General features: G+C 47.3%; 1 protein-coding gene across 3 annotated transcripts in view; it reads right to left on the reverse strand.

Annotated features, from left to right (window-relative positions):
• Positions 1-15,281, reverse strand: part of PLXNA2 (plexin A2) — a 207,889-nt gene that overhangs the window by 159,148 nt on the left and 33,460 nt on the right. The window lies entirely within an intron of this gene.

The following is a 15,281-nucleotide window of genomic DNA, read 5'->3' on the forward strand; positions in this document are numbered from 1 at the left end:
GGTCCACCCAGCTGACAGGACTTATACCCTCTGGCCTGGTCTGGCTCTCTAGCTACACTCACTCGGAGCTACCTATTTGGCCTCCTCTCCCAGTCTGTGCTGTCTGATTTGACTTTACGACCAAGACTGGGACCTAGGTTCTGTCTCCCGCAAGCATAGTCCTCAATGTTCCGCTCCTTCCAAGTGTCTGATCTATTCTCCCTGTCTCACCCTCTGGCTCACCTCTTGGCCCTAATCTGGGTTCTTTCAGCCTTGCCTTGTTCTGCTGCCACAGACCCCAGGTTCGACGGTGGGAGTTTGTGTGTGTGTATGTGTGTTACATATGTCTGTGTGTGTGTTTAGCGTGTGAGTGTATGGCAGGTGGTGAGTGTGGTGTGTGTGAGCTTGCTACAAGGGGTGCCCACCATGTGATGGTCAGGCAGGCCCAACATTTCATCATCTGTCATATGAACCTGTTACTTTTTAAACAACAAAAAAATCATATTCATAACCCTGATACATATAAAATAGATGAGAGCAAGATGCTTGGATTGAAGGAGGATGTAAGTGGGAGACTGGAGTGGTCACCCTAGAGTCTGGAGGCACACTGTCTAAAAACCATTAGACAAACGGTCAAAATTTTAGGGTCAGAGAAGCTTTGAGAATTTGATGAAAGCAATGGGCTCTCTACACAAAAATTATAGATCTACAAATGTTTACATAACATTTTTTTCATAGAACATAGACATCCTGAATCCTAGAAGAGATGTTAAAAATCCTGTGCATTCAGCTTCTGCCATATCCTCCTATTGGGTCTCCCTGCCGCTCTGACTTTGCAAGGGAAAGTTATAAGACATTGGTGGCCGCAGCACAGTGAATGATGAAACCCAGAGAGTCCTGATCTTGCTTCGTTTGCTCAAAGAGAGCAGACGCCTGGGGTTTGGAAAGCACAACCATCTTGTGCTCAGATTTCTATGACAGGGGCACTGGTGTTAATGTTTCTCCCACACAGCCAGCTCTAAGGGGTGTGGGTGTCAGAGATGATTTATGCTTCAGTTTCCCCACTAGCTTAATGCTCACATATCTAGGCTACGATTAGAATGAGACAAAGGATGGGCATCCAGGTTCTAATCTGTGTCATTGCTGGGTGATGCTGGGCAAATGAGTTGACCCCTCTGGGCAAGTTTCCTCATCCATAAGATCACAGCCCATGAGGTGATCAGGATTACTAAGATGAGCTCGAAATAGGCGATATATACATGAAACCTCTTCATACACCTCAAACAAGTTTAAGGGTGTTGTATTCTTGGCATTCAGAGACACTGACTGGGAGATTTATACCAGGAGAGTTGCCTTCTGGACTGGAAACCAGAGAGGATAATGGAGATCACTTTTACCAAAAGGGGCACATTGAGGCTCAAGATATCAAATGAGTTGTCCAGGGTCATCCACTGATGAGTCCTGGGAGTGGCGGAGGGAGCTCACAGCTGAGGGCACTTAGCTCTGGACAATCCCAGCAACATCCAGTGGTCCTGGAGTCATCTGCTCCCTTGTCTGAGGCTCCCGTCCCTCGGCCAAGGAAAGTGACCCTGGGAATAGCTTGTTGCCACAGCCCCTGCTCCTGCGTACTCAGGTTGGGGCTCATGTCTGCTATGAGATGCAAATTAACTTCTAAGTTGGCAGTGATGGGAAAACGAGGAGGTTCTTCATTGGGTCCGCCTGCTGTTAATGAGCTGATCTGGGGGAAGAGACTGAGTGCAAATGAACAATCACCACCCGGAGTCGCCGGAGTGCTGGTACAGCCCGCCCCATGCATGTGTTTTATGCAGCGCGCAGGCTGCCGGTGCCTGGGGCCCGCAGGCAGGTTTATGAGATTAAAGCCCAGTGCCCAATAAATAATTTAGCAGCTTACTGCAAAAAAACATACATGCAGTATAATAGCTACTATCTCCAGCAGTCTGATGTGTACATACATTTTAAATGCACATCACTTTCATCTACACGTTTCCATTTGATGCAGAATCCAAAAGCAAATAAGGAGGAGAAAAAAACCATCACCTCCACCCTCTGTGTATGTCCTGCCACTAAGATGGGCTTGATGAGAAACAAAACTCCTCAATGCACTAATTACTCAGGGCTTTGCTGGCTGTCCTTCTCCACTTCCCACCCGCCTCTATCTTTGCTCTATTCCTTGTTTTTGGTTGCTGTTTGTGTGTGTAGGAAGAATCTGAAATCTCCACTAGACGAATTATTCATTCAGAATTTGGTTTTCTTCTCCCAGGGGTGCCTTTTATGAAGCAAAGCTGGCCCCAGGTGCTGTCTCGTGCAGCGCACAAGTGACTTGCTTGTGGGTGCAGCTCAAAAGCTGAAATAAATAAATATCACCACTGCGGCCACCAGGATCTTGACTGAAGTTTTAATGAGCCAGAAGAAGTAGTGATTGATTGGTAAGCCTTGGTCTTGGGCATGAGGGAGGGGAAGAGTATTGGAGAAAAAAGGAGGAAGCGGTGGTTGGGGTAGGTGTCACAGGGACTGAGGGTGGGAGAAGGCAGAGAAACTTGCAGGAAGCTGCTCCAGGATCCAGAAGCATCAATGGGAGATGAGTGGCACAGTAATCTATGTAGCAACATGAACTGGCAGGAGAAAATGAGGCCAAAGGGAACTATCCTCTCCTTATTGGAAAGTTTACTGGTTCTGAACACAGTTAAGGGACAAGTGGCTACAATGGGGGAGACAGGCATGTGGGAGAGCGGTAGGGTTTCCCTCTAGCTTTTGTGGAAATCTGGGAGGGTGGCATCCACTTCTGCACCAGCCCCTTGACTCTTCTGCTGTGGGCAGCATCTACCCCAGACCCACCAGCCACTGGGCTTGCACACACCGCACCAAGCTTACCCCAGCCCCCTACATTTTGCACCTCCTTGGCCTTGGATGCATTTACTGCCAGTGGCTATGGTTTATCTCCCGTTGTTTATGGCCTGAGACAGGCTGCCTACAAATAGCTCCCCAAAGAGTGGGGAAATGCAGGCATCTGCCATTCTGTGAAGCTCTTTCCAGAAATGAAAAGGACAGTCATAAAATGTTGCATGGGGAGGGGAGTGGAGGGTGGGTAACATGCATCATAAAAAGAGTAATGGACTAATGCTAATACACAGACTGGCTGCAGCCCAGGGGTGTCTGCTGAGCTCAGACATAAATATTAGGGAGGCACCAAGGAGACAGAATTTTTATTTCCTTGATTTGATGGTGGGGAGAGGTTGGGCATAATTTTTTCTCTATTTCTCTGACTGTGGCCATTCTTCTGGGGATACCACCAATCTGTCTGTGACTGAAGCTACTCAATGTTTTATGGCTTCCAGAGTAGTCAAACTCTTGGAAAGACTGGAGGTGCAGGAGGATTTGTGGGTGCATCCTAGTGCCTCATAGGCTCAGTCAGTTTTGGGGTTTTGTTTGTATCATCCAAGATCTTGCAAGTGACAAGAGAACAGAATGGTGTGAGGATAATTACGTTGAATGTGTGCTCGAATGCATATATAAGTAACTACATTCTTGCCCAACATCAGGCTAATTTTCAGTATTAAAGGGACTGATTTAATGTTCTCCACTTAGTGGGAACCAAGCCAAAAGCAACCCCAACAATAACTCAACAAGGATCTCCATCCCCTCTCAACTTCAGGTAGAAAGAGCAAAATACGTGTTTGTTAATTAATGAATAATTCAGGTACTTGAGGACTCAACCACACATGTTTTCTACGGTTTTATAAGGAAAAGTACTTACAGTCTCTGGCTAATGTTGGCCATGGCCAACTGCTATCTATCCACACATTTGCCTTTAAGTGTGCACTTAGATGAAATGGGTAAATGTACAGTGCATGTGTGGGGCAGGAGGCAGAAGTGAATAAAAAGCCCGTATAAAAAGAGCCTGCAATTTGGGTTATGCTAAGAAGCTTTTGCCCATTCTCGATACTCTTGAAGCACTCAGTGCCTATGGGTTGTAGTGGAGCTCTAGGCCCTGAACTCAAGGATGGATTCAATTCACCCAAGACTCTGGACTACCTGAGAATAAAGAGAAGAAGAAGAAATTCCAGTGCCTATAGTGGGATGAGAAGGCCCATTCAGCCTTTTAGTGTGCGGTGAGGAAAAAACTGAAGGTAATTGGGTTTCATGCTCCCGTTCACCACTTGTTTGAGTGGAGTTAATTTTCTGTGTGCTGACCCTAAGAATGGGTGGAAAATAAAGTGGCATTCTTCTGAATGCCATAAGTACCAAAAGCTATGGCTTTCGTCCTCCGTATCTGGGTATATGTGAGTGGAGAAAGAGAAAGGGGGGTAGGGAATCTTATTAGGTGTAGAAGACCTGTGATAAGCAATTTAGATACTTCTTCAACCTTATTATGATCCTTATTAAGTAGATATTATTATCCTTTTTTTAAAGACGAGAACTCTCAATTCCAAATTTCCAAGAGGTTAAGTAACTTAGCCAGGGCTGCATACTTAATAAACAGCAGAGTTACGACTTGAACTCAAACCATTGTCTTTTCACAATGACTTAAAAATATGAAGGGAAAAAGTCAGTAAGTGATGGTTTGGAGGAAAAATTATTTTCAGTCTAAAGGTCAAAAGAGCAGGCACTAATGCATCCCTTATGCCAACTGGTGCATATTATGATTCTAAGTGACAAGGGAGGGGCTCACCACATGTGCTGTTGTTGGAAAAGGGTTGGTGAGCCCTTGTGTGAATGGTGACACGTGACTACTCAGACTGAGAGTGAAGGAGGCATCTCGAGTCTCCAGTGTTGAACTGGGAGCCTGATCCTAATAAAGGGCTGGGCTCCCAATGACTAAATATGCTACAAATTTACCTGGAAATGCATCTCAACATAAAAGAGAGCTCATCATTTCCCACCATGTTCCATAGAGGGTTCTTTTATATGTGAGGTTAACCAGCGCTCTGTGACTCAGGGAGCTCTCTGGCGATGGAGGGGAGGGAGCCTTGGGATCAGTTGCGAGTGGTGGTTTTGCCTAATCATCCACCTGGAAATGAGGCCCAACTGGGCCTATCAAGAGATAGGCTCAGCCCCTTTCCACCAAGCATGGGAAATAAAGAAATGTTCCTCTTCCCTTGGTTGGTTCATAGCCACCTTAAAGTCTGAGAAAGAAATCACCAGTTTCTAGCCTCTTAGCCTAAGCTGACTAGTATGACGTTAGTCTAAGGAAGACCTTCCTGACTGTGAGCTATTTGAGGTTTGATCATGAGCAACCAACGTTGGCTCTGGAATATCCTTTCCTGAAGACTTACTTCAGAGAATAGGAGAGATACCTAATTGCTGCCCACAGCATTGGACAGATAGAGTCTTCCCTCCAGCCTCACCTTTACTTGCAGGTATTTCAGTAAAGGCCCAATACAAATATAGAATGTATAATTTTCACATCGTTCTCGGCAAATCCCAGGTGTGCCCCATTAGCAGAGTTCCAAAGATGCCATTTTCTATCAAGAAAAAGACATGCTGCATGGTAGTGCTTAGCTCAGGGCCCTATTAATAGCAATCCTAATTATATGGCTGCAAATTTAATTCATAGCAATGATTAGTGTCAGAATCAAAGGCATCAGGCATCAATATTGATGGAATTGCATAAGCCCCATAAACAGAGAACAAGCATTTGGGCCCATCCCCCCAGCAGTGGTTTGCTGTTAACTATTTCATTAATGTCTCTTCCAATTTTGCCAGATCAAAATGACTCCATTTCTCAGTGTCCTCCTCTCCCCAAAACCTTTGCCCGGCCAGCTCTGAATGGGTATGACTGGCAGACAAACATCGCAGACAGCATCTTTGAAGAAGAGCCTGGGGCTCAGAGGGATGCACGGGTGATGGGCCCAGGCCCCACGCTTTACACAGCAGCTCTTGGCCCTGTCAGCAACACTCCTTTGTCTCCCCTTCAGAAAGCTCACAGCAAACAATGACGCCTGGAGAAAGGGGAGTCAGCTGGGGACTGTGTGTGGCACAAAAGGCTGCCACCCCATCCATTGTGGCCTGGACTGAGATGGGTAAGGAGGGGGAGGAGGAGGCCAGGGAGAGTGACACGGGCAGCGTGTGCCGAGGTGACAGCTGCCGCGTCCCGGGTTTCCAGGGCATCTTCGCTCCAAAGAGTGCAAAGTGTTAGTCCTGCCACTCTTCTCTCGCGCATTTTTTTTTTTTTATTATTGAGGTCACATTGGTTTAAAACGTTATATAAATTTCGTGTGTACATCATTATATTTTGACTTCTGTATAGATTGCATCACCTCATGCCTATAAGAATGGCTACAATTAAAAAGATAAGAAATAACAAGTGTTGGAGAGGATGTGGAGAAAAGGGAACCCTCATACACCGCTGGTGGGAATGTAAATTGGTGCAGCCACTATGGAAAACAGCATGGAGATTTCTCAAAAAAATTAAAAGTAGAAATACCATATGATCCAGCTATGCCACTTCTGGGTATTTATCCAAAGAACATGAAAGCACTAATTCATGCATCTTCTTGCAGCTCTCTGTGGGGTAGGTATTGGGTGACAGGACACCCAGAATCTTAGAAAAGTCCAATAGAGTGCAAAAAGCCAGTGGTTAAAAGTACAAGTCTGGAGTCAGAGATCTGGATTCAACTTCCAGCTCTTCACTTAGTAGCAATGTGACCCTGGCAAGTTACTTAACTTTGTTGAATCTCAGTTTGCTCACATGGAAAATGGACATAACATTAATCCTTATCTGACTAGGGTATTATGAGACTTAACCGAAAAAAACCCACTTAGCTCAGGGCTTAGAATATAGTAAGTACTTAATTTATAACAATTCTCCCCCACACCCAAAAAAAGCAGCATTCCTCAAGAGAGGACTAACATTTAAGACTTGAGATTCCCAAATCAATGTTCTGATTTCAGAACTTCTTAGCCCTAAGGCAAGCATTTTTTTAATTAAGTAAGCTCCTTGGTGGCCAGGCTCTAGTAAGATCCCCAAGACACGTGGAGGGAGGGCTTAGGGATACTGGTCACCCCAGAGCAAGGCTGTATGGTCAGGCCTTGGATAGGAAGCTCAGCTGGACTCTTGCCTTGCGGAGAAGGATCCCCAGACCACTTTTAAGGTTCTGATTAGGGAATGTTCGCATGAGAGGTGGAGTTAGTCTGACGTTTTGTGCAGCAGGAATGTTCTTCCATATGATACAGAGAGAAGGGCTCAAAAATTGGAATCTAAAACCTGGATTTTAGTCTTGCCCCTGAGGCTAAGACCCTGGGTGATTCTGAGCAGGGCACTTAACCTTTCCAGGCCTCAGCTATCTTATCCATAAAATAGAACAATAAACATCTCACCTGCCACAAGTCTGTAGGCTGGACCAGTTTTATGAGGTCCTTTCTAGCTATAAAGTCAGGGGAAGATTCCTGACCTTGCATCATGGAGTCCGTCTTCTCCTCAAGGGTCTGACCCTTCTGTAGAGTCTCAACTCTACGGCCTCTCCCCCTTCTTCGGTTGCGCTCTCACCAACCCCCAAACGTGAAAACATGAGAATTCCTGATTTGTCACTAAAGCCTATGGAGGCCATTGCCCTTTTCAGGTTAGGTGGGGACACCCAGCTAGTGGAGTCGCCTTAAAGTAGAAAATCAGCATGCAGTTTAGGAAAGTGATGGCTGACTGGGACAACCCCAGTGGCACCAGGTAAACTTCTGCCTCCCTTGGAGCCTAGAAACCTTCCTGAAGGCTGACGCCAGGAGAGGGATAGAATCCCAGAGAGAGACTTAGAAGGACAGAATCTCAGGTTGACCTTCACCACCTTGCATCTCCATATACTTCCTGCTTCCCTGGACAGAAGAACATTTGATAACAAGAAGGAAAGAGAAGTTCAGCTAGCTGCAACCTTTAGCTCCATCATCCTCGACTATACAAGTGACCTAGATGTGTGCTGGGCCCATCTGCACCTGAAATATTTGTAGCCCTGGTTCCAATTCCCACACTTCCCTTGATTGACCTCGTAACCCCGAGCAAGTCCATAATCTCTCTGAATTTCAGTATCACCATCTGCAACAGAGCAGAGAAATATACCAACCCTTCCTGTTCGTCAGAAAATGTTATGGGATTAAAGAGGTAAGATATCAAGGGAATTTGGGCCCTTGGAAGAAAAGGATGGTAATAGTATGGGAGTGGCTGTATAATACCCATAGTAATAGTGGTAACAGCAGCAGTGGCTGCCATTTATTACGCACCTACGATGTATCAGGCTCTGTGTTATGTACTTTACATCCCTCATGTTTGGTGGACATAGCAATCTTGCAACACAGCACTAATGGACCAGTTGAGGAAACTGAGGTCCCCCCGAAATCACACAGTTAATCTGAGGCAGAGCTGTGCAGCACGAGGATATTATGGTTGGCTTGGGAACATGCAAATGGCCCCGTTTTAGTTAATTCTGCAAAGCTGCAAGAGTGGAACCGCCACTTCCTCCAGCCCTGACCTGGGGAGGGGTCAGTACATATTGTTTGGTGATATGGGACTCGGAAACCTCTCACTGGTGACTAATGCAGCTGGATGCCAATGTCCAGCGGGATTAGATTAGTTCGGCTCAGCTGGTCTAGTCTTCTAAGTATTTTTTCCCATGACTCAGAGCTGGGGTGCAGGGGACAGGATTCTCTTCCTCCAACTGACCTTGCAAACATGTCACTAAAAAGGAGGCTGATCTGATGGCACCACTCCCCCAGGGAGCCAGAGTCGAAGCGGGCTTTGGGGAAAGCCTCAAAGATGTTAGTAATAATAATGGAAAGCACTTTCATGCCAAGCACTATAGTAAGTACTTTTCATACATGATTTCATTTAGCCCTTAGCTATGCAAAGTGTTTATTCCTACCCTGCTCCATGGAATAAAATAAATTGAGGCTCACAAGTTAAGAAACAATAGTAGTGATAGTTAAGTGCATATATGCTCCAGCTCGGCACCAAACTGTACATGAATTATTTCCTTACGCTCTATTTTTTCCATTAGCGCTTATCTCCTAACATACTATATATTGTGCTTACCTATGTTTTTTGGTCTGTCTTCCCACATTAAGATATAATTTTCATTAGGAAAGGCATTTTGACAGTTTGTTGACTAGTGTATACCCAGCAAACGGCACACAGTAGATAGTCAATAAATTTTCGTTCAATAATGAATTATTTCACTTAATCCACGTTACCATCTCATGAGGCAGGTACTATAATTGCCCTAATTTTACAGATGAGGAAACTGAAGCTCAGAGGCCACACACAGCTTGTGGGTTGGAGTCAGGACTGCATCCCATAAGCTCAGATATTCTTTGTTATGCAAATTGGTCCCTATCCAAAGGCAGAGGAAGGAACCAGGCAGTCTTTACAGGTCCCCTCCAACCCTGAGATATAAGTCCACGCTCTGTAACAACAGGCAGGCAAAGCTCAAGGATGTGTATCTATGTGGTCTGTATTTTCCTAAAGATGAGAGCTCTGTAAACATCAGAACCTCGGCCTCTTGAAAATTTTGCATAGCCTATGTGGGTCATGTGGATTCCGTGAGCTTGACTCAGAACCCCCCTCCCCTGGCCCCCACCCCGAAACACAGTTCCCTGTGCTTCACTTGTCTCATGATAAAGCCTTGCACTCCAGGGGCTCACTCTTAAATTTGCGAAGCAGCCTGCTGAATACACAGCCTCGTGCCTCAGATAGGGGTCGCCCGAGGTTGAAGCATATAAAGCGCTGCACAAAAGGTGCGAAAAATAAATGAATCTTTAGTCTCTTCCCTTTCAGAATGGCTCTGGGAGATCAGGGCCTCCTCCTCGGGGTTCAGCTGGGGCTCTGGGTAGAGACTCACTCCCCCTCTCTACACCTGTCATGGTCAAGCAGGGGGATGTGGTGGCGAGGGGCGGGGGTGTGGGGGGATTCTGTAAATATGCCTCTTTCCCTGTGCCAACCAAATGCTGCCTTTCCCAGCTTTCAGAAGACCAGTTCTTAGGACCCAAGAGGCCTATAAAACAACAAAACAAACAGCGAGTTTGGCGGCGGGAGCCTGGGCAGGGAGCCAAACTCATTACTAGGGATGTGGTGGTGAGCTCCGAGCCACCACCCCACCTCTTCCATGCAGGCTCTGGGGAAGGGAAGAGGGCGCCTGCTCCCCACTATCCCAGCCCCCAGCTCTGCTGAGATGCCTGGGGGCAGCAAGGGCATCCGGTCAGTGGTCACAGACCCAGGAGAGCCTGCTAGGCCTCCTAGAACTGGACCTGCAGCCCTGGTTGTTTACTTGATCCAGGGTTCACACTGAGAGACGAGTGAATCATTTCCACTCAGAGGAACGAGTGGCTATTGTTTGGTGGGGTTGGCACAGAGAGAAAGGCATGTTTCTCAGCTTTTCATCCAACTTGGCCTTCTCTCTGCCCAGACAACCCCACCCATGAGGGAGCCAAGTAACAGGTTAGGAACTTCTGTGTGTTTTGGGAGGAAGCATAAATGCCAATGTCAATATTGCCAATGGAGGAGCCATATCACCTTGGGCAAGATACTCAACATCTCTGTGGCTCAGTTTTCTACTCTGTGACACGGGCTAGAGAGGTAGGGGGTAATCACCATCGTAGTTGAAGGATTTGAGGAAGATGGAAAGGACCATGGAAAGATATCTGGGAAATAATCAGTGTTATCAAATCATAGAGCAATAACCCCGGGGCTTGAGAGAGTCAATACTTTGGTGCTCCCGATGGATTCTTCCCAGCGCCTCAGCTCACAGTTTTCCTGGCTTTGCATAGTAAACCATTTGTGAGATTAGAAAGAGAAGAATAGGATTGGGAGGTCAGGGCTTCCTGTGGGCTGCAGGCTGGAGAGCCTGGGTTGGTATGTCCCTTAGGGAAAGGCAGAAAGAATTTTCCTGAAGAATTTCACAGGCATTTCAGTGGCCGTGGTTAGCTAATGAGAAATAAGGTGGTGCCAAAAGAGGCCAGGGCCAGAACTGGAAAGGGGCTAAGTCTCTGAGGATTTGCAAACATGTCCAGGAGTCCTATAAACAGAGGGCTGGCGGTGTGGGGGGCAGTGGTGACCTGGGCCTTCATACATGCCTCCTTGCTGCAGGCAAGCCTACATCTGATCCACATGAGGCCGACGGCTGTCCACGCTGTTCTGGGGATCGCCAGGCAACAGCGTAAATGCTCTCCCCTTCTTCCACCCCAGTCAACATTTCTGAGAGCACCACTCCACCGTCTTCCAAAGACTGTTAACCAGAAAACAGCCTCTTTTCCTGTTACCCACCAGCAGTTCTCTTGTTTTCTTGACTCCTCATCCCACCGCCACGCCAACCCTCCCCTTCCTCCACCGGCCTATCCAACACATCCTAACTTCCTTCCTTTGTGAACTAGCCACGTCAACAGGAGTCACTCTTGGTGTCTGGTTCTATTCTAGTCAGTGCAAATAGGTGTGCGTCATGGAGTCAGTACCCGATAAATTTGAGGTGAATTTAATGAGCATCTAATTGTGTGAGAGATGTTGGATGAGTGACATAAATATGAAAAAGAGGGTCCCTGTCCTTTGGGATCTGTGACTCTCAAGAGAATTGGACACGTTAGCAGCTGCTCCCATGTCAGATGCTGTTGAAGCAAAATGACATGCTGAAGGGGGTCTGAGGAGGGTGCTACTCTCAGTGCTTCACGGGATAGGGTAGAGGGGATGTCAGCATCCCTTGGGCAGCAGGTGAGGCTTCCAGTGAGGACAGAGAACAGAGAGACCACAATTCCTGCTGCTGTGCAAGACCCTGGGCCGAGGAGCTAGAGGAGGCCTGTAGGGTGGTAAAGCCAGGACTGAGGTGGCAGTTGGAGCAGCTGCAAATGGAGAGATAGAACCAGAGGGACTTTTCCCCGAACCCTGAGAGTCTGCCCTCCCATGTCCTGGTGTCCTCTGCCTTCTCAGCTCGGCCCTTTCCCTCCTGTGCCCCATGACTTGTGCCTGGATTGCCTCCTGAACTCCTCCCTTCAACCTGGGAAGTCCTAGTAGATGAGTTTGCAGTTCCTGTTGCCACTCCTCTCCCTCCATCCGCGCGTTGGTATTAGCTCCCAGCATCTCTTATCTGAACTCCCACAGCCTGTTCTCAGCCAGGAGGAATGTCATCACTGTCGTCCCCTACATCTTGCCCCAAGCCTGCCTGCCCTCATCATCTTGGCCATGCCTTGCCTTGTCTGTGACAAGCACCTCCTCCTCGACCCTGAGGGGCTTTCTGCTAAGCTCTGAGGGCAAGTGCGAACCCAGCCATGACTTCAAAGCCCACGCCCAGGGTGCCTGGCCTCCCTCTCTGCTCCTCCTCTTTGCCACAGCCTGCCCTCCCTTATCACCCACTCCTACTGAAGGAGTCAGAGAGAAATAGCGGTGGCATCATTGTAAAGGTCTTGCAGCTGGTGTAGGAGCCCCCACTCTGCTTCCCTCATTAGTGACCATCCAGTCTCTGCTTGAATATTTCCACTGACTGGGAGCTCATTCCCTCTTGAGTCAACTCTTTCCATTATGGGACAGTTTGGCCGCAAGACACTTCTTCCTTATACGAAGTGGAAAGCTACTTTACCATGACTCCTACCCAATGACCCTATTCTACCCTCTGGGGACACACCAAATAAGTCTAATTCATCTCCCACGGCTCAGCATGCAGACTGTGAAACCAGATGACTGAGGTTCAAATCCTGGCTCTGCCTCTTACTTGCTGTGTAGCTTTGGACACATTTCTTTACCTTTGTTGGCCTCCATTTCCTCATCTATAAAATGGAAGTGTAACAGCACCTACCTCATAGAGTTACATAAAGATGAAATGAGTTAATAGATATAAAGCTCTTAGAATAACACCTGACCCATAATAAGTGCTCCATAAATTATATTATCTAAAGAAGGTTGTTTTGTCTCCAGCTTTACTCTTCTTTCCTTGGGTTAACATCCTTTTAAAAATATTCTTCACACAGCATGACTCCCACATCCTTCCAGCCCCCGTTTATCTCGCGCTTTAGTTGGATTAACACTGTCTTACAATGCTATCTCCAATTTAAAGTGGAGCTACCACTTCTCACGACCTGGCAATTGTTCTATTTGTGTGGTGAAGACTAATTAACTTTGGTAAAGCTGCATCACACAGTTGGTTCATGTCGACCTTGCGGTCAGCAAAAATCCAAATACCCTTCTCACTTGGTCGTCTTAGAGCCTGGATCCTCACAGTGCTCTGTCTACCTCCACTTTCCACCTTGCCAAGTCCTCCAAGCCCCTCTGTGCACTCTAGACCCTCCCTGCCCGTGCCTTGCATTTTCTCAACGTGGTACCCAAGGTCTAGAATGCCCTTCTCTCTCACCCCCAACTCATCAGTTTATCTGTCTCATTCAGTCCTTACGCAAATCCTGGTAATCTTCCTCCCTGATAAGCCCTTCCAAGTGAATCACATGATGGCAGCTGGTTTCTCTGAAATTATTCCACCCTTGTGGTGAATCCTTGCCCATCTTCTTATCACCTGTAATGCACTGGCCCTTAGCCTAGGCAGGTGTTACACATCTTTATTTTCAGCTCTTATCCTTATTCTGCCTGTTCCTCCTGTGTTTTTGTGGCTCAGAAAGCAGTGGCCTCCTTTGTGATGTTCTCCATGTGTCTAGCAGAGAATAGTGTATGAGTAAGTATGTGACACAGCACATAACAGCACCTTGTGGTCATGCCACTTCTAGTGAGTCTCTGCTTCCTCTAAACTTCCCCGCTCAGGGACACCCTGTTCCTACGGGCTGCAGTGGATGAGGGCTGGACAGCCTGACAGACGCCTAGGCAGGCAGGGAAGAAGTGAGTAGTGCTGACGCACCCTGCCTCCCTCCTCTCTCCAGACTCTTAGCTAGTTTTTTTCTTTATTTTCCTTCCTGTGTTGAAAGAGCTATGGGGCCTGGACCATGGTAGGGTTTCCTGGGGACATTCCATAAATTCTTCATGGGCCGTTTCTCTGGAGAGGGGCGGGGGCACGTGGGTGGGTAAAGGGGAGGCCAGCGGAGCCTGGGTGTGAGTATCAGGTGCCTCAAAGAAGTGTGGGTGGAAAGGAAGGGTGAATTGCATAGAAGAGAAGGAAGGGTATTATGAGCTCATAGAAACAGCCAGAGAAAGGCCAAGTGAAGAGCAAGAAGGAGCAGCCAACTTGCAGGTTGGAACAAGCTGTGGGCAGCTATGCCCCAGCCTTGTCCTTGAACCCAATGACTTGTCTCCACAGTGACTTGTCCACCAGGGGTCCAACAGGGCCAAGGGAACTTGGCTGACTCAGGTGTGTGGCTTAGAAAGCTCCCCCCTCCATCCTGGCAGTCCCTGGTTGTGCTGCACAAGATGCAGAGAGATGGGACGGGGAAGGTGAGCACAAGGGTTACTCAGAGTTTGGCTGGGTCTCTCTTCCTTTATTCTGCCCTCATCCATGCATTCAGCAAACATTAATTCCTTCACTCAGATCTAGGACCCAAGAGAGTGGAGGCACTAGCCCCTGGCTGCACTCTGTAGCAAGCCTGGACCAGAAGACGCTTCTCAGTCTCCATCCCCAGGCTCCCTGGCTGTTTAAGCAAAATGGGTGCCAAATTGGATGTCAGGGCAAGAAGCAACTTGTCCTAGTCTGTATGCTTGAACAAGTCATTGTTCTTCTCTGGGCCTCAGTTTCCCTGCTGAATAATTAGGGTATTGGGCCAGATAATCTCTAAGTTTCCTTAAAGAATGGTTCTATTTTTCAAAACAGTTTTGGGGCCTATCGCATGTGTGAACACTTGGTGAAAGGATTAGGCAGGGAGAAGGAAATAAACATGAAAAATTCATAAAAAAATAAATAAGCCCCCACAAATGAAGAAAATAAATAAAATTCAGCCTTTAATAGAACTTTCAAGAGAATAAAGAAGATAAACAGAGTTACAGAATGATCCAGTACAGCAATTGAAGATGTAGGAAGGATGGGGGAACGTGCTAGCTGTGGCTACTGTTGGCCCCTAGAAAGCCTTTGTGCAATTCAGAAAAAGGTGGTCTCTAGGGGCAGATGAAGCAGTAGGAGAAGCCCCTCTGGGTGGATGTTTATACCCTAGGGTCCATGGCTTGACAAGGATTGCTGAGGCTGGATTTCAACTCCTATAGATCCCTTGGCCCAATGTCCCTGTGCAAGGCACAATCTACCCAACTGTGTAGGTAACTCTGGCCGAGAGCAGGGCAGTAGCCAGCCACAGGGGTCCAAGTTGAACCCTGTCCTGGTAGAATATGCCACTCTTAAATCTTAGTGGAATCTCATAAGGCAACTCCTTCCCTCCCCCACATTGGGAAAGCAAATGCA

Source organism: Equus asinus, chromosome 25 (genome assembly GCF_041296235.1).
Source record: "Equus asinus isolate D_3611 breed Donkey chromosome 25, EquAss-T2T_v2, whole genome shotgun sequence".
NCBI classification, from domain to species: Eukaryota; Metazoa; Chordata; class Mammalia; order Perissodactyla; family Equidae; genus Equus; species Equus asinus.